The sequence below is a fragment of the Macaca mulatta genome, chromosome 3 (assembly GCF_049350105.2).
Source record: "Macaca mulatta isolate MMU2019108-1 chromosome 3, T2T-MMU8v2.0, whole genome shotgun sequence".
NCBI lineage: Eukaryota > Metazoa > Chordata > Mammalia > Primates > Cercopithecidae > Macaca > Macaca mulatta.
Window position 1 is genome coordinate 77,715,432 of NC_133408.1, and position 18,701 is coordinate 77,734,132.

Here is an 18,701-nt window from a genome sequence, read left to right on the forward strand (position 1 = left end):
GCCCTGCCTTATTCATGAACATTGGTATACCTGGTGCTGTGATAGCAAAAGGAACGGAGGCTTCTGTGCAGAAAGGCGACTCCATGACACTGCTCCTCTTTATAGGGTGGTTACCACATGGTATCATAGTGAACAATTATATTAGTCATGATGCTTTAAGCCGCAAGTAAAAGCAATAGTCCATGAGACAGGTGTCAGGGCATGTATCTGTAGTCTCAGTTACTCAGGGGGCTGAGGTGGGAAGATTGCTTGATACTAGGAGTTCAAGAACAGCCTGGGCAACACAGCAAGACCCTGTCTCAAAAAAACAAAAAACAAAAAACAGGAAGGATGTTTATTGACTCTCAGAATGTGAAGTCCAGGGTGGGATGGTCTGTGATGACCTCAGATGCCCATGTGTCCTCTGTTCCCCTATGTTGAAGCTCACAGGGTCAGCTTCCTCCTCAGTGGACTCTCCTTAGAGCCAGGGAGGCGGCCAGTGCACCTGAGGTTCCACGCTTTCTCATTCATAGCTCGTGTCCCACGTAAGAAAGGAAAGGAAACTCCTTTTCTAGACACCCCCAGTAAACTTCCTCCTCCTCACTCTTCTTTGGCCTGAGTTGATTCCCAGGCCCATTCCTAAGCCAACCACTATATCTCTGGGACACGGGGACAGATGACTCTGATTGCCAGGCATGGTAGAGATGAGGCAAGCTGGCTGTTCTCACTGTGCCATGCCTGACTCACTGACTCACAGTTGTGCAAACAAAATAAAATGGTGTTTGTTTTATGCCACTCTATTTGGGGTGGTTTATTATGTTGCATTAAATTTTAACTCATTACGGACAAACGTAAGATATAAAAATCCACTAAAACAACACTATTAGGTAAGAATTATCATCCTGACTATAGCTGAGGAAGTTGAGTTACAGAGTCTGTGTAATTTATCCACAGTGCCACAACTAACAAGAAGCAAAGTTAGAATTTGAACCCAGGTCAAATTCCTGGTTCCAAAACATATGTTCTTAACTAGAACTGAATGGATGTGGAGCCCCCAACCGAATGCTCTACTAGGGCATCGTGACGAACTTCCTCCACGGGTGATGGCCTCTATACAAAGAGTCCTCATGGAGTTTTTGAGACATGCAGACATGGAGGCTCTGAGAGACAGAGCAGCTGCTAACTGCTGTCCTCACCGACCAGTCTCTCAGAGCCCCAGCTGGGACCCTGGACTCTTGATGACTCAGACACTTAGGGCCCCTGGGCAGTTTGGAAAGTCTGCGCATCCCTCCCTGGGAAGACTCTTTCTGGAATACATCTGCCTTCATCATCGTATAGCCCCCCAAAGAGTCTGTCTCAGCCTCTCAGTGTCCTGTTGCAGAAACGTTTGTAAGGTCGTCAATGCCAACATCTTGACTGCCTCTGGACTGCTCTGCACCCACCTGCAACGCTGCAGGTAGTCGGCATTTAATCGGTGTCTGTTAACTGAATGAGTTGTCACTGATGGTCTTTAGGACAGGCTCCCCTCCCCTCCCCTCCCCTCCCCTCCCCTCCCCTGCCCTCCCCTCCCCTTCTCTTTTCTTTTCGAGATGGACTCTCACTCTGTTGCCCAGGCTGGAGTGCAGTGGTGCTATCTCGGCTCACTGCAGCCTCTGCCTCCTGGGTTCAAGCAATTCTTGTGTCTCAGCCTCCCGCGTAGCTGGGATTACAGGCGCCTGCCACCGTGCCCAGCTAATTTTTGTATTTTTAGCAGAGACAGGATTTTGCCATGTTGGCCTGGCTGATCTTGAACTCCTGATCTCAAATGATCCACCCACCTCAGCCTCCTCAAATGCTGGGATTACAGGCGTGAGCCACCACACCTGGCCTAGTACAGGCTTTCTGAGTTGCATTACTTCCTTCCCCCTTATTCCTCCTCTCCTCCTTCAAAGACTCCCTGTAGACACTGGCATTCCTCTCCTGAAGGAATACTGAAGGAGTGTCACAGGGGTGATTGGGGACTCAGGTCCTCTACAGACTTGTTTCCTAGTTCTAGCAGTGGGGTGCCACCTTTTACTGTCAATAGTCTTGATCTCCTAACTCACTTCCTGCTGGATGGAAGCCCTATCTTGTTCTTTCCCAGGGACTGAGTATCTGCCATTGGACTTCCATCTATGAGCAGACCTTGCTAGCTCCTTCTGTCCACCAGGTGTCTCATCACCATGAGGGTCACTCACCTGTAGGACATCTACCTCTTTTGCACTTTTTGGATATTTTGCCTGACTGCATCGTCACTGACCCAGCTCCACCCACTCTAGGGTTGGCTCTTCACACCACCCATTTCTGCAGCCATCTGTCATGGTGCCATACCCATCCTGTGTCTCTGGTCTCCAGGAGGTCAGAATTCCCAAGCTAGCATCAGAGCCAAGTCAGTCAAACTCCCTAACAGTAGGAGGGTAAGGAGGGGTGGGTAGGTGTGAGGTTAAAATCCCTAACTTGAATAAATAAAAGACTTTAATATCTTCCTCCCATGACCCTCCCCTTCCTCCACCTTGGATTCAGGGACACACGCTTAAATAGAAATGAGATCACATTTTAGGATCCAAAAATAAACAAGAACACCTTTCCTAAAGAGGAAGAACTTTATGATACTGAAATCTAATTGCAGACTTTTGCACAAAAGACATCCCATTAGGTCATACATTTAAATAACTGGTTATATGAAAAATAATCAAATGACAAGAAATGACAGTAGAGACAGCCAGGAATAGTGGGAAGAAGGTAGAAGGGACTGGGAGTCAGACAAAGGGGGCTTCAAATGCCAGCCCTGCCTTTGATTTGTTAAGTGACCTTGAAAAGCCATGTAGCTTCCCTGAGTCTGCTTCCTCGACTATAAAACTGAGAAAACAATATTTGCCTCAAATTTATTATGAGGATTAACTGAAATATGTATATAAAGTGCCTGGTACAGTATCTAATGTAAGGTACACATAAACATATATCACCTGTTTATGCTGAAGTAGGCACTTAGAGATGGTGCTTGTTTTGAGAATGAAGAGGGAGGAGAAGAAAGAGGAGAAGATAATAACTAAGGTAAGGAGAAGAAAAAATATTGAGTTTCTCCTGGAAAAATCTGTCACATACAGTCACTCGATCTTTAAATCTGATGAGTCCTAAAAAATGACCCTGGGCTACATTTACATATAAATGAATGAGAAGGACTCTCTGCAAATTATTGTAAAATATAGTTCTCCCCTGTGCAAATGAACATCCAGACTTGGCTAACACAAGTACAAGCCCAAAGTGAATGCAAACACTCGCGTGATCGCCCTCCACCTGGATAGGGTTCCTCACTGCTGTAAGTACCAATTGTGGGATCTCTTTATCAGGTTCATCTCCAGGATTAGCTGTTCTATTTTCTGTGTAGTCTCGTACCTCATGCAGGCAGATTAATCCTCTTAAAGAATGTATGCTGACTAACTGAAGCAGCTTCTGGCTTTAACATCTTACACATTAACTGTAAGGTGCTGTCTCAAAAACATACATTCACTTGCCCTCGCACACCGTGCAGGTTATGCTAATACTAAATCCCCAGTAGCTCTAAATAATTTTTACCAATTAAAAATTTTTGTTCTTATTTTGGACTCTCCTACTAGCTTTGGAACTTTGGTTATTAAAATCATGAAGTGTATTGGGATGGAGATATATTTTATTAAGTAAAGTTTGTGCTACACTCATGGTTAATTAACTTCTAATGGGGTTAAGATGCTGAAATAACTTTTTTTTTTTTTTTTTTTTAAAGTGGCTGGAAAGGAGCTCATGTTTTAGAGATATAACTAGGTTTGGATGCCTAGGGATTTAGAATTGCACGTCATTCCTAGGATCCTAATTCCCATGTTGCATTTATTTAGGAAGCTCCTTCTAAACTAGAGAGGCTCTCAGCTCTTCATTGCCAAAAAGGCCATCTGCTATTGGCCATGTCCTTTTGGTGGTCCATTTACCAGCCACCCCCATCCCGGATCCTTCTTTCTTGCTGGTAGAAGCTGCCCCCACAATATGGAAGTTAAAGATGCGTGATGCTCACATTTTCACCTTCCTTCCTGCTGGGGCACTGGCCTGAGACCATGTTCTAGATCCCGAAATGTGACAAGAAATCTCCTAGTGGATTCTGGCATGAGGCAAGAGAGGAGAATGTCCCCTTTGTGCCCCTGGACACAGTTATCAGGGGAACTGATGCCTGGAACTGCATCTGCATTGTGATCTTGACACTACCGGGGCAAGCATTAGGAAAAGCCACGGCCCTGAGAATGATGTGGACAGAAGTCCTGGACAAGGCTGGTAAGCTCTGCTCTGTTCCCTGCAGCCCAAAGCATCCTAATGGGTGCAGTGTTGTTTCAACTAAGATGGAGACGTCTCAGAAAGAGTTCCCCGGGGGAGGGCGCTGAGTTTGCTACATGATGGGATCTTCCAGCAGCAACATGGCCATGTGCTCTCCCTGCGCTGTGCCTCCCTCCCTCTGTGCCAGGCACTATGCTCACTGCCACAGTCTCATCTAAGCCCAGGGTCACCAGAAGGGCAGAGATTTGCTGTGGTATATATGTCCTATACTCACCCCAATCTGTTCATTATTGTCCATCCCCTCTGTCACAGCCCAACATCATCCTCACCTACCAGTCTCCTAAATGGTCTGTTGGCTCCACTGTAGCTGGATGGAGCTTCTAAAACAAAACTGGGATCACCTAATGACTTCAAATCACCCAGTGGGACAAGCAGACATCCATATGCCACAAAAAAGAACCTTCACCCTTGTTTCACATGGTCTACAAAAATGAATTACAATTGAATTATATCTCTAAGAGCCAAAACTATACAACTTCTGGAAGAAAACATAAAAGAAAGTCACTGCAGTTGGTCTAGGCAAGAATTTCTTAGACAGGACACAAAAAACAATCCAGGAAAGGACAAATTGATAATTTAACTCACAAAACAAAAAACTTCTGCTGTTTGAAAGGCACCATATAAAAAATGAAAAGAATGGGAGAAAATACTTGCAAAACATATCTCTACTAAAGGATTGATATTCAGAACATATACATAACTCTCAGAACTCAATGATAAGAAAAAAAAAAAAGATGGGCACATTATTTGAATAGACACTTTACAAAACACTGTATATGCACAGCAAATAAGCACATGAAGAAGTGCTCAACATTATTAGCCATGAAGGAAATGCAAATTAAAATCAGAACGAGATACCACACAATATTAGAAGCTGCCCCACAATATGGGGCAGAAATGAAAAAGACCAACAACAGCAAGTGTGGGGCAAGATGTAGAGCAATTGGAACACTTATACATTTTTGGTGCAGACACAAATACTATACTCACTTTGAAAATAGTTTGGCAGTTCCTGGTAAACATATACCGAGATATGACCCAGCAGTCTCTCTTTATTTACCCAAGAGAAATGAAAACTTACATTTCCAGAAAAACTTTTACCCAAATACTCATAGCAGTTTTATTCATAATTGCCCAAAACTGCATCTGCAGTTTTAGTCTAAATTTTCGCCAGCCAGAGAATGGCTGAACAAGTGGATGTACACCTACCCCAATTAAAGTATCATGCTATCTAGTCACTAAAAATGGATGATTCACAAGGGCATTACGCCAAGTTACCTACTGTGTGATTCCATTCAGATGACAATCTTGAGAGCAACACGGCTGGGCGTGGTGACTCACACCTGGAATCCCAGTACTTTGGGAGGCTGAGCAGGGAGGATTGCTTTGAGGCCGAGAGTTCAAGAATAGCCTGGGTAACACAGGGAGATCCCCACCTCTACAAAAAAAAAAAAAAAAAGATAAAAGAAAAGCAAAACCTAAGAAATGGGAGAGGATCAGTTGCCTGGAGTAGGGAGGGGGACTGACAAGGAGCATGAGAAAACTTTTTGGGGTCAAAACTCTTTGTATTAATGTCTTTACTGGTTCCACAACTATATACCTTTCCAAACTCCACAAAATGCACATTAAAAAAGGATAAATTTTCTGGTCAGCAAATTATACCTAAGTAACCAGCCTGAACAAACACCCTTCTGTGAGCCTCTGCTCTGGTTATAAAGACATTTTGATCCAAGCAACTTCAGAAAAGAAGAGTTGATATTAAGACAATATAAGGAAAATGGGGCCAGGTGCGGCGACTCACACTTGTAATCCCAGCACTCTGGGAGGCTGAGGCAGGTGGATTACCTGAGGTTAGGAGTTCAAGACCAGCCTGGCCAACATGGTGAAACCCTGTCTGTACTACAAATATAAAAAATTAGCTGGGCATAGTGGCGCATGCCTGTAATCCCAGCTACTCGGGAGGCTGAGACATGAGAATTGCTTGAACCTGGGAGGTGGAGGTTGCAGTGAGCGGAGATTGCGCCACTGCACTCTAGCCTAGGCGACAGTGCCAGACTCTGTCCCTACAGCCCTCAACCCCCCACCAAAAACAAAACAAAACAAAACAAAACAACGGAAAATGGAATTTTATGGACGTTCAAAACAATAGCTGTACCAGCCTGGGTCCAGACAGACAGGAGGCACGAGGGCATCTATTTGGGTCTTTGTACTTCACACCATCCTTATGCTGATCCCAACTAGCTGTTCCTCACCTGGTCTCCATTGTGCAGATCCCACCAGTACCTCAGGTTCAGAATCCCAGGTGCAGGCTTCTGATTGGTTGGGTCATCCTTCCGCCCACTGGCCAACCTACCTACAGAATGGGAATCTTTGGGCCAAGTGTCATCCTTGACCAATTTAATTGGTACTTAGGAATCAAGGAAAACCAGGGTTGTGGGGAACCTCTAGACAGAGCAGAGCTAGCTGGGGGGCACTGTGCTGGTAGGCGCCATAACAGACAGATCTGGAGCTCTCATCACTATATATGAATAAGCCTATGCTTGACAAATACGTATAAACGGTTAAATATAAATCTGACAAATAAGTCCCTTCTTACCCCTCCAGCTTGGTGTCTTGTCAAAACTCTAACCCTAGACCCAGCAGCAACATTCTGTGACTAAATGCAACTACTTGGTACTGCGCCCTGAGGGAGTCAGACCACGGGTTTGGTCTGAGAAACACGCCTGTCCCTCAATCCCAAAGGCCTTTTCTTTAGTTCTCTTTGCCTAACTTACCATCTTCGATGTTCCAGGGTTCCATGGGGGCAACCACTGGGAAGCCTTCCTTGAATGCCGTCAGGATCCCCACCTCGACTCCAGGGTGGCCTGTCCCTCTCGTTTAGGTTTGGAATACTGGTGTGCATGTAGATCGTGCAGGAGTCTATTAAAAATGGGCCTAGCACAGCGGCTCACGCCTGTAATCCCAGGACTTTGGGAGGCAGAGGCAGGTGGATCATGAGGTCAGGAGATCGAGACCATCCTGGCTAACATGGTGAAACCCAGTCTCTACTAAAACAATACAAAACAATTAGCTGGGCGTGGTGGCGGGCACCTGTAGTCCCAGCTACTCAGGAGGCTGAGGCAGGAGAATGATGTGAACCTGGGAGGCGGGGCTTGCAGTGAGCTGAGATCGAGCCACTGCACTCCAGGCTGGGCGACAGAGCGAGATTCCACCTCAAAAAAAAAAAAAAAGAAAGAAATGCAGATCAACCCTGGAGGTGTGAACTCTCCAGGGCTTGGGTGGGCCCAGGGATCTGTAGCACAAGCAGGCTCCTCAGGTATTCTGGGGCAGGAGCTATGATTATATTATTACTATACGCTACCCCCTGCCCATTGCAGGGGTGGGCAGGCGGCTGCTTCCAGACACGTGCTCGCATGTCTGCATGGGCCACATGGGATGGTGGCTGGGCTGTGAGACTAGCAGTGGCTCATGAGAGCAGAGGCGAGGGCCATTGCTGCTCAAAGCAGTTAGCTGTCAGGGTGCCATTCACCCTACTTTCCCTTTGCCAAGGTTACTGGCAATGTTTGAGGCAGTGCCCAGGTCTCAGAGGCTCCTGAGAAATTAATTCACAGGACACTATTCCCCAGTAATGACAATTCACTTAGTGCCCTCTCTGTCCCAGGCACTCCCCCTGCTGGAAGGACACTAGTGAAGGGGCACACAGTTGCCACAGTCACCATGCTTACAGTCAACAGGGGAAGACAGATGTTAATCAATTCATTACTAATTAAAAATTAGAGTCTATCAGATTCTCTCCTTTCAGCTGAAGGAGCCTTCTAGCTCATGTTTAGATAATTGAATTTCTCACTATCACGGAATCCTGTGTCCTGACACCTAATTCTAGCTTATATGTTTCCCCTTGGGGAAGTGCTTGAACTACAAGCCTCCCTGCCTTGCCCAGTAGGCTGGGCTCTCCAGGATAACATATAGGCTGCATGGCTAGATTCCACTGTGGCTGCCACTCTGTTGAGAGGGAGCATAGTGTGTGGGCAGGGGCATTTGGAGTTTGGGGGAAGGGAAAGCTATAAGATACAATCTGTATACAGGATTGGCTCATCCAGGATCACTGCACAGAGGACAGCTGCAGCTTCTGCAGCCACAAGAGTGACAAGTTCATGAACTTGCATCAGAAAGTGGCCCCGAATGGGTTCTGCCCACTGATGTCTACAGAGAGCCAGGAAATGTAGGGAATGAGGGCCTGTCCTAGGAATTCTAGAGACCTATGCCAGCAGGAAAACACTTGAGGACATTTATCTTGATCACTTCTCTGTGAATAGTAATGTCTGAAAACCCATACATTTTGAGACAACTAAATGCAATACCTGACTCTAGACCTCAATAGCAGATCTTACAACAAAGAGAAAGAAATACTATGGAAGACATCGTTGGATCAACTGGCTAAACCGGAATATGGACCCAGATTGGATACAAGTATTTTATCAATATAAATTTACGAATTTGGTGACTATTGTGGTTATGTACAATAGTATCTCTATTCTTAGGAAAGACACATCAGTGTATTTAGGGGTAAAGGGGCCATGGTGTATGGAATTTACCCATAAGTGATTCTGAAAGAACATTATGTCCATGTATCAAGGAACTTTTGAAACCTCTATTAAAACCTCCTTGCCTATCAGGCTATCTGACTGGTGTAGGCATGGATTGCTGATTGGACCTTCAGCAAAAGCTAGAAGGTTCAAAGCTGATGCGTTTGTGAGAAGTTGGCTCAAACCGAGTTTCCTCTTCTTTAATTTTCTTTTGAGTCCTTTGTCTGCAACAGGAGTCCTCTGTGCTCCTTTCTTCTAGGAGTCTAAAATCCTTTGACATCATCCTCTCTTGATTTTCATCTTATGTGTTTCTGAGCTTGGACCAATAGGCAAAAATTTTAGGGAAGTCTGTTTCAGTTACAGGGAAGGATGACCTTTCCATGAGTAACATCTGTCTAAGATGGAGTAACTCCTGCTAGAAGCAGGAGCTATAAAAAGGGACCTACAAGGGGCTTTGGCACAATACTGTACATGGCTTCCAATCCTTGCTCTGCACTTACCAGCTACTTGACCTTCAGCAAGTTACTTAACCTCTCCAAGATTCAGTTTCCCAGTCCATACAGTGGGACTCTAACAGTGACGACCTAGAGGGCCACAGTGGGGGTTACATGCAAGGATTCATGAAGGTTTTGAACAAATTGCATGCTCTATGAAGGCAAGATATCGTTGTAGCTGCGTTTCGAACACCAAGACCCAGGAAAAGACATAATTATCGTTATGCTATGTGTATTATAGTTTTGACTCGGTAGAGATATTAAGAATCACACTAATGACAATGGCTTCCGTCAATTGGGGGCGAGGGGAGTATTTTTCGCAGTCACTTTATGTTCCCAGTATGACCTCATTTAATCCCCAGGACACCAACCCTCAGGCGGGCGTTACTAGCCCATCGTAAAGATAAGGACACCAGGCTCGGCAGCATTAAGAAAAAATGAAGGGCCTCTCACTCCACCCGCACTCGGATACTTATACGCAGATGGGGCAAACTGAGGCTCAGAGAGGTGAGGCCCCAGACCTGGCTGGCAGTGAGCAAACCCAGGTTTCCTTTTCTCAGGCCGGTTCCCTTCAGCCCACGACAGAGTCCGGGGCAGCCCCAGCTCTTCCGTCCCGTCCTGCTGCGCCCAGGATAAAGGATCTGGACTGCGCAGTTACTATTTTGTGCGTTTCAAATAGTTCGCTTACAAATTGTCTTTCGGGACAGGTCCAATTTGTCTTTCACCGGCGAAGCCGCCTGAGCCGCGGCGGTCGTGGTCCCGCGCCGGAGTCCCGAGGAGAGAAGGAGGAGGAGGAGGAGGAGGGGCCCTGCTCAGTAGCCCGGGGCAAAAGCCTCCGGGAGCGTCTGGCCCCCAGGCCGCCCGGCCCGCGCCCCCGCGCCACGCCCTGCGCCCAGGCCCCGGCTCCTCCCGCGCTGGCGGCCGCCGAGCGGTCCGGGCGGTGGCGGCGGGAGGAGGAGCAGGAAAAGTGGCCGGGGGAGGAGGCGGAGGCGGAGGCGGCGGCGGCAGAGGCGGGGAGGGCGGGCGGGGCCGGGCGAGTTTAAAGCCCATCGAGGGGGTGGGGAGGCCGGGAGGAGGCAGAGAGGGAAACGAGCTGCGGCCGGGTGGGCTCGGTGCTCGGAGACCCGGTGGAGCCCAAAGTTTCCGCGCAGCCCCCGGGTGGCGGCAGCGCAGGCGGCACGGGGCGCCCGGGACAGTCTTGCGCGCCGCCCTCGCCCCGTGGGGACCCGCGCCCGCCGCTGGTCGCGCCGAGTGTCTCCGGCAGCCACGCGGAGGCGGCGGGGAGCCGCGCGCGGCAGGTACGGAGTTGGGCGGGGAGCGCGGCGGCAAGTTACTTTGTGGTCGGCGTCCCCGCGGGGCCCGGGACGGCCAGGCGGGTCCCCGCGCCGTCATTGTCTGAGCCCTGGGCGGCCGCGGCCAGGGACGCCGGGCCCCGCGGAGGCGCGGCGGGCGGAAGGGCGTCGCCTCCGGGCCGGGGGCTCCGGCGCCCCGGGCCCGCAGCGGGCGGCGCTCGGAGGCGGGACTGGGGCTGCGGGCGCGCGGCGGAGGCGGAGGCAGCCGGGCCCCCCGCCGGGCTCTCCCCGCTGCGTTCCCGACCCCTGGGGGGAGGTGTGGAGCCCAAGCGGTGCATTCTTGAACCATCTTGTCAGACGCCGGCGATTCGCGGGCTGTGGCGGGGGCTGCGGTCAAGGCCGCGCTCCTGGGGGCCGTCGCCTGCGAGGGTGGGCGCCCAGGCGTCCCTGCAGTCCCGGGTGCTTCGGCTGCGCGGCGGGACCGCGGCGCGCGCGCCCGGGCGTCCGGGACAGTGGTACCAGACACTCCCAAGTCCCAAGCCGGCCCAACTTCGGACGGAGAACCTTTTTTTTTGGGGGGGGGGGGGTTCTGTTGGTGACCCGTTACCCGCCGCTGGGGCCTAACACCAAGTTGAGGGCTCGCGGATTAGCCGCCCGCCAGCCGTGGAAATGTGATAAGAGCGGTACCGTTTGCAGAAGGAAATTTCTGATGCAACTCTCCGCCTTTGCTGATTGCCTCTCCAAAAGCCTGCCTGACGACTGCCCTGGAGCATGTGCGTTATGGAAATTAGGGTATCCTTTACTTTTTATTGTGTGCGTCTTTTCTTGGGATTGGAAGTAACGCGAACTTTTTATGGTTTGCTTTCACCGAAACGTTGGTACTGTAAGAGAGCCACAGGTGATTTTTACACGGTCCTGGATCTTTACAATGCGTTTGAAAGAATATTTTCTTGCAAACTTGGTGCCGTTTCTTTCATTAAAGAGATGGGGGGGGGGGGAAGACCAAAACAAGGAACGCTCGTGCGTAAATATGCGTTATTGCACAACTTTCTCGTTGCTGCTGTTTAAAAGGCCAGGCCTAGAACACTTTGTTTCTGAAAATGCTGATTCAGCCGTTTGGAGCCCCCGAGTTTCAGAAATGGTGGTCTATTTAAAGTTTGAGGCAGTTTTACCAAGAACACATGTTGTTAGCGCAGCAACCGGAGTTGACTAGGGTTTACAACACAATGCTGGCAATATTTTAACGAGCTGACCCCGAGTTTCTCTCTTTCCAGGAGGGAAAGAGAATCAAGAGTTTCTACAGCAGTGGGACTTCTGGCTGTGACAGCGGTGAAGTGTCTTTTAGGAGAGTATTTTAAGTAAAAGTACTAAAAACCAAATATGTTTCCAGAAATGATTCTAGATGTCTAGGTTTTTCTCTTAAAAAATCAAAAGTCTAGGATCACTGCACATAATATTTGAGTTTTACTGGGAGCATTTGAAGGAGAAGGGCAACACAGGCCAATCCCCAGATTACAGGGAGGGAATTTGAGGACAGAGTTACACGCCCAGCAGGCATTGCTCCTGTAACTGAGAAGTGTAGCGACTGATACTTCTGTAGCATTTCACAGTTTACAAGGCACTTTCAAAAGCCTTGTTGCTTTTAATCCCCTCTACAACCTCCTGATCCCCATTTTACAGGTCTGAAAACCAAGGCTCAGGAGGTTAATTGGCATGCCCGAGGTCATACTGTCAGCAAGTGACTAAAGCTGTCACTAGAACCTAAGCTTTGGATCATTTTAGTCTTGTGTTTTATTTGCAAAAGTACATCCACCTCTGAAAGGGAAGTGGCATGGGTCAGGTATATATAGCCTGCCAGTCATACATTCAGAGAATGATGATTGCCTGGTCTGGGGGCTCCCAGACTTCAAGGTTAATGCCATGTTACCAGAGCATTCTAGATGTTTCCTTTTAGTTCATTCACTTTTTACATTTAAATACACGTTTATTTTGGGAAGAAAGTTTGATATCCATGAAGTCATGAGTTTTGATGTGGTAGTTATGTTTACTGTAATTAAAATAGAAAAGCTATGTATCCCTAAAGTTATCTATTGCACATTACCTGTTTGGTCACTTTTGGGGCAGCGTTGGCCCACTCAAAATGCTTTTCATTTATGGATCAGGAACCCAGAGCTGGGCAGGTTCATGCCAGCTACTTGTCCAGAGCTTTGTATGGTGATGGCCACCAGGATTGGGACCCAGGGCAGCCCTGGCCCAGTTTCAAGGGCTATGTCTATGTCTACTCAGCCTCCAGTAGGAGAAGAGAGCAGAGTCAGACTCGAAGAGTTAGCTCAGAACTTGATTTTGGTGATCTCTCTGGGTACAGACTATAGAATGTATAGAAATCAAACTCCAGCTTGAACAAAGTCATCTGTTGTGCCTTCAGCTTCATCTTAGAGCTGTAGAAACTCTTGGTTGGTGTATCTGGTAAAACCTAATGCTTTAAAGGTGGCATAATTTAAGGAATGGAACCTATTTCCTTGGAATTCTGTCCAACTCTTAACTGCAAGGGGAAGAGAAATCTACAGGATGGTAGAATGTATTTGAGCTTGTATCTAGGGTTAGGTTGCCAGCCTGTCAGAGCTCAGAGCTAACTGCAGGGGATTTTGGTCCTGCTTCCTGGAGGGGAAGCCTGTGCCTTTGCTCCGTAATCCCCGTGTCTGTTTCTCAGTTTATTAAACCAACGTGGCATTGCATGGCTCATGAGGAGAACATATTTGCCTTGTCTTTCATTTAAGTAATCAGTCGTTCAAAGTTTAAATAAACTTTTTTTTTTTTTTCCCCTGGTAGTGGAGACTTTTAACCTGTGCTATTTTATTTTTTATATAACTGTAGAAGTACAGAAATATGGGAGATTATGGAAGAAATTAAGGTCGTCCAACTACTTGGTGGGTGAGGCTTGGCAGACAGGTACTTTGGAGTTCTAGGGACCACTTTCAGAGTTTGCATACTATTAGGGGGTATAACTGGTCTGATCCATTCAGCCACTGGTTGGTATTTAATTTGTGTGAATATTTTAGCTGCACACTTTTAGGGAGCTGTATCTGTTCTCACTCCTTCTTCCTCTTGGCTGGGACACCTTTGCATCGGACTCCCACCCTCAACCTGGACCACTTCTGAACTGATCTCTGAGGAATGAGCTTTCCTGAACGTTTGTCTTCGGGAGAGTTTTGTCCAGGCTCCTGGTGATCACAGGGAGATAAAAGCAGGCAAAGCTTAAAACCACCCGCTTACTTGTGGAAAGGCAGGCTGATGGCTCTTCTTTAATAATGGATTGAAAAATGGTGTGATTGTCCTTTGAGATGGCAACAGAAAAAGCCATTTCCTGGGGTTATTAAAAATAATCTCAGAGGTAGAAATGAGTGGTTGTGACTTTTTTGCTTTTAGGATACAGTGACTCTAAGGAGATTTTTTCTTTTCCCCTTTATTAGAATATTCACATTTTTGAACCATCTACTTTACGTATGGATTTTGGGGGAGATTCTTCTTGTCTTTTCAGATCCCTGATTTGAGGAGCTTGTTATTTGGGCAGGACCCAGCAATAGGGTGGACTTTTTGTTGTTAACGTCAAGCCCGAGAATGGGCGCTGGGGAGGAATAACCCCTCCTACCATACTGCTTCTTTTCTGCTCTGTTTGACCAGGGCAGCGGCCAGCAGTGACGTTTCCACCAGGCATACTGCCTCAGTTGACTCCTGGTTGTACCACTTACTAGTTTGGCCAGTCTGAACAAGTGAACCAACCTGATCCGTTAAAATGGAAGCGATAGGCGTGTTTATCCCCACGGCTTGTTGGGAAGGTAGCATGAGGTGTGACGTGTGTGACTGGCACGGTGCAGAGCTCATGCAGTCTTTACATCTGTAGGCACTTTGCCGTCAGCCTTGTCTTAGAGCAGTTTGTGGACTTGATCATCCTGCTTGCTATTAATTTATAAGGTTGGTTAGAAAGGGGACTTGGCTTTTGTATTTTTGTCTTCCAGTGCTTTGTACATGCTAGTTGCACAAAATCTTGTTTGAATTTATCTGAATGTTCTTTGAGCCACAGTCAGTGCTCCGAAGAATCCTTTTGTTGACTATGTTTAGCGTGACAGTTTGAACTCCTCACAGGTAGAATTCTAAGAGCAAAGATAGCTGGTGTACTGCAGACTTCATTTGGCTGCAAACCATTTGAATCAGATAATAGTGAATAGCAGGTGTCAAAAATTGGTTTCCTTCAACCAGGAGCAAAAGTTGTGAAGACCCCTGTAGCGCGCAAGCTCTGATGGGCAGCAGCATTGGGTGTGGAGACAGATCTCTGGCCTCCAGGCCTGTGGAGCCTGTGGCATTTGTCTTCAGGCCCCCGCGGTTGGTGTCTGGACTCTTACAGAGGCACTTATCCCAGCTGGGACTGAAATGACTGTGGACAGCTTATCCTGGTCAGGCTGATGTGCCCATGGGATGTGGCTCCGAGCTGTATCCACGGCTGTGCTAGTGGGCAGTCCTGCTTCTCCCTGAAGTTCTTGAAAGGTTTTGAATTAGGTAAATGGAACTGGGCATGAACAGCGGCAGTCTTGCCTATTAACATGGGGTTCCTAAACTAGTTGGCACAGAAAGTGCTTCAGTGTGTGTTGGTCCTCATCATTGTGTCATTAAGGTCACTGGAGCTAATGTGGGGTTGGGGGCTGGGATCCTCATGTGCTGTGTCAGTGCAGGTGGCACTGCGTTGGGACTGCTGTCTGTCTGGTCCTGTCTGTGAGCTGTCAGGGGTCTCACTCTGGGAGCTCCGAGGGGACGTCTGAGCAATAGAGGACCACGAGGGACAGCTGAAGACCCACTTTCTACCTTCTCTTGTCCTTTCACATGGGATTCAAGGGTCAGGAACCTCCAAGGCTGCTCACTGCAAGCTACCTGGGCCCCCCTGAGACGGCAGGTCCCCACTTCTCTGACGTACAGGGCCTTTAGTTTACTTATTTGATGTTTAACTTTCCTGGAACTTTCCTGTTTAAATACCCTGGGAGTATTTAGGCAGTGACTTCCAACCTTTTGTAAGTGAAGAATCCCCTTTAGTATAAAAACCTTTATAATACCACATATCTCATAGTAATAATTTTTGGATTCCTTGCTTTCAGAAGCTACCATGAATTGAGTAATTTTTAAATTAAGAAGTTTGTGCCATAGCCTCCTGCCCAGGGACAGTGCCTGGTGCTGGGCCTGGGGCCCTGCTTGGGATTGCTGTTCCTAGAGAGTCTTCACATCCTGTGGGAAGCTGAGCTGCCTGGGTCATGTTCAGTGCCCTCTAATTGTCCCATATGGGCTGGTTTAAGCCAGAGGCCACCTTGCCCGCCTGTCTTTTCACCCCGGCCACACCATCCTGGCCCAGGACAGGCTGTAGGGGTGTTACCTGAGCTTCCAGGCGTCTGTTCTAGGGTACTGCCCTCTCTCTTCTGAAGAAAATTGCGTGCATGTCACAGAATCCCCTCCAGAGAGGAGAACATTGAGTGTCTTGGCCTGCGATCCTAGTGAGGTGATGGAGCGACACAGGAGTATAAGGCAGGAGGGCTTCCTGGCGTCATTGTCGCCTCATCTCTCCATCGCAGGCTTCCGTGGCCTTCTCCCCACCTGGGCCTGCAAGGTAGTGAGTGGACACAGGCTGTCCCTGTCCTGGCCTGCCGTCTCTGCCCAGGGCACTGTCCCCCTGCTGTCCTTGTCTGTCCATATCACACAGTGTTTCTGTTCTCTTCATCTGAAGGGTCACCTGGTTTCCTAATTCCTCAACACCCAGAGCAAACTATTTTAAAATTTAGTTTGATTTTTAAAATCAGAGTGATATGTAGACATAGTTTAAAGACGAAATAATTCCCCAGAAGTAACTTATCAGCAGATTTTTTTTCTGTCTGTACCTCCATATTTCTGAAGAGGTGTAGACAATATTGCGATTCCTGGCAACCTACTCCTCTTCCTCCTCCTGCTCTCCAGAGTCCCGTTTTCATGTGATTCTTTGATTTCAAACTCCGTGGAAGGTGAGGATGGTGCCCTTTGCCTCATCCCCACCCTACACTCACTCTTCTCGTCTACCCATCGTCTCTTCTGGTCCATTCGGCTCCATCAGTATGCAGCGTTGGGATGGTCCGCTAATGCTGCTCATAGCTGAGCCATGTAGTATACTGTGATAACTGTGATTTTCTCCTAGGACATTTTTTCTCCTGGAGTTGTTTTTACCTAGTTTTTAAAATGTACTTATCATTCTTCCCTCCAAACTTACAGAGTTGTGTGAATCTCCTTTCCAAGGCCTAAGGTTATCTGCAGTTTTATCTTTGGAAGCAGTTCCTCATGTGCCTTTCTGCGTGCAGCAGGCTGGGTTGCTCTGAGGCTCCCTGCAGAGCTGTTATCTTGGAGTCTTTCTTCTCCATTGTCCCTGGAATGTGCCTTTGTCTTTCTCTTAGATCTCATGATTTTTCTTCTTGGTTTATTTCCAAAATTTGATGGAGTACTTTCTATAGAGGCTTCCAAAAAGTGGTGTACAAGATGTGAACTTTTTGAGACCTTGTCTGTCTGGGAAAATGTCCATCTTCTACTTTCACAATTTACAGTTTGTCTGAATATGGATTTCTAAATTAAAGATAGTTTTCCCTAAAAAATTTAGAGGCTTCCATTGCCTTTAGGCAGAATGGGGTTGAGAAAGAAGCTCTTCTGATTCTCGATTCTGTATATGAAAGCATACCAGAGTGGTTTTTTGTTTTTTTTTTGTTTGTTTGTTTTCATTTTGTCATGTCTGGATGCTTGTGGGATATTCTCTGTGCCTTTGTTCTGAAGTTCCTTGAAGATGCGTCTTGTTGGGTCCACACTTTGTGTGTGGGGTATGTTGAGGGCCCATTCAAGCTGGAATCTCAGATCTTTCTGGTCCTGGACATGTTTTTGAATTAATTCTTTCATTTCTTTTCTTCCATTTTCCTCTTCTCTCTTTCTAGGATGACAGTTTTTTGGTTTTTAGCCACCTGGATTGGTTCTCTGTATTTTTGATCTAATAGTCTGTGTCTGTTGTGTTGTTTTTAGGTTTTGGGATATGTCCTTTTTTTAACCTTTCTATTGGATTTTGTTTCTATTTTCATTTTGAATTTCTTAGGTTCTCTCTCTCTCTTTCTCTCTCTCTCTCTATGTATATGTATATTCTTTTTTAAAAATAGACTTTAGAGCAGTTTTAGGTTTACAGCAAAACTGAAGGGAAAGTCCAGAGACTTCCTCCATACCCTCTGCCCCACACACGCACAGCCTCTCCCTCTACTGGGAATCCTGTACATTTGTTACAGTTGACTATTGACACATTATTGACATTCAAAGTGAGTATTCTTTTTTTAATGGCATAATACTCTTATTTCGTTGATACATCTGTCTCATTTTTAGATATTAATTTTTAAAAACTTTTTCTGTATCATTTCTTCTCTCCCATTTGTAAATGAGCTCTTCCTGACACTTCCAATTGATTTTTTTGGTTTGGACTCTATGTTTCCCATTTCCAGAGGTGAATGGTAGTTCTCATTCCTGAGACTTTCTGGACTTCCACTGAGTATATCATCAGGCTTCATCTCCATTTTCCAGCTTAGCCTTCATCTCTTTTGCCTTTGCTGTTAGTTACTTCTTGACCACTGGCTTTTATGCCTTTTCAAAGATTCTATTCTTGTTGTCCTAGTAAAGCAAAATGTGTGTCCCATCAGCCATTCATTGAAGGTCTGGCTTTTCAGGGTTCCTTGTCCATCATTAGATCATTTCTTTCTTGCTCTTCCCACCTCCAAGAACAGCTGCTTTGAGCTGGGACCTCTGGCATTTTGTAATAAGAGGGGAGTGAGCCAGGGAATCCCTCTGTCCTGCACAACCTGTTGTTCTAGCCCAGGAGACCGCAGGGTACGTGGGATGTTCAGGCAAAGGAGTTCACCATCCAGGCTGGGAGCTGCCAGGCAGGG

General features: G+C 47.2%; 1 protein-coding gene and 1 long non-coding RNA gene across 35 annotated transcripts in view; one reads left to right on the forward strand and one right to left on the reverse strand.

The window, feature by feature from the left end:
• The window catches only part of LOC114676917 (uncharacterized), a 28,220-nt gene extending 17,868 nt beyond the window's left edge, over nt 1–10,352 (reverse strand). The window contains exons 1-5 of one of the 3 annotated variants that reach the window (XR_013415351.1): nt 10,125–10,331; nt 7,131–7,568; nt 6,609–6,709; nt 5,639–5,794; nt 31–298 (exon numbers count right to left, since the gene is read on the reverse strand). This is a non-coding gene — a long non-coding RNA (uncharacterized LOC114676917). Of the gene's footprint in view, nt 1–30; nt 299–5,634; nt 5,795–6,608; nt 6,710–7,130; nt 7,569–10,124 lie in introns of all 3 variants that reach the window. The other 2 variants (XR_013415350.1, XR_003728125.2) reach the window with 2 other exon arrangements.
• Nucleotides 10,353–10,401: 49 nt separating this feature from the next.
• GRB10 (growth factor receptor bound protein 10) overlaps nt 10,402–18,701 on the forward strand; it is a 203,807-nt gene continuing 195,507 nt past the window's right edge. For 9 of the 32 annotated variants that reach the window (XM_077994617.1, XM_077994599.1, XM_077994592.1 and 6 more), the window contains exon 1: nt 11,187–11,501. The gene's annotated coding sequence lies outside the window, so the exon portion shown is untranslated. Of the gene's footprint in view, nt 10,735–11,186; nt 11,502–18,701 lie in introns of those variants that run through there. The other 23 variants (XM_077994627.1, XM_077994614.1, XM_077994588.1 and 20 more) reach the window with 17 other exon arrangements.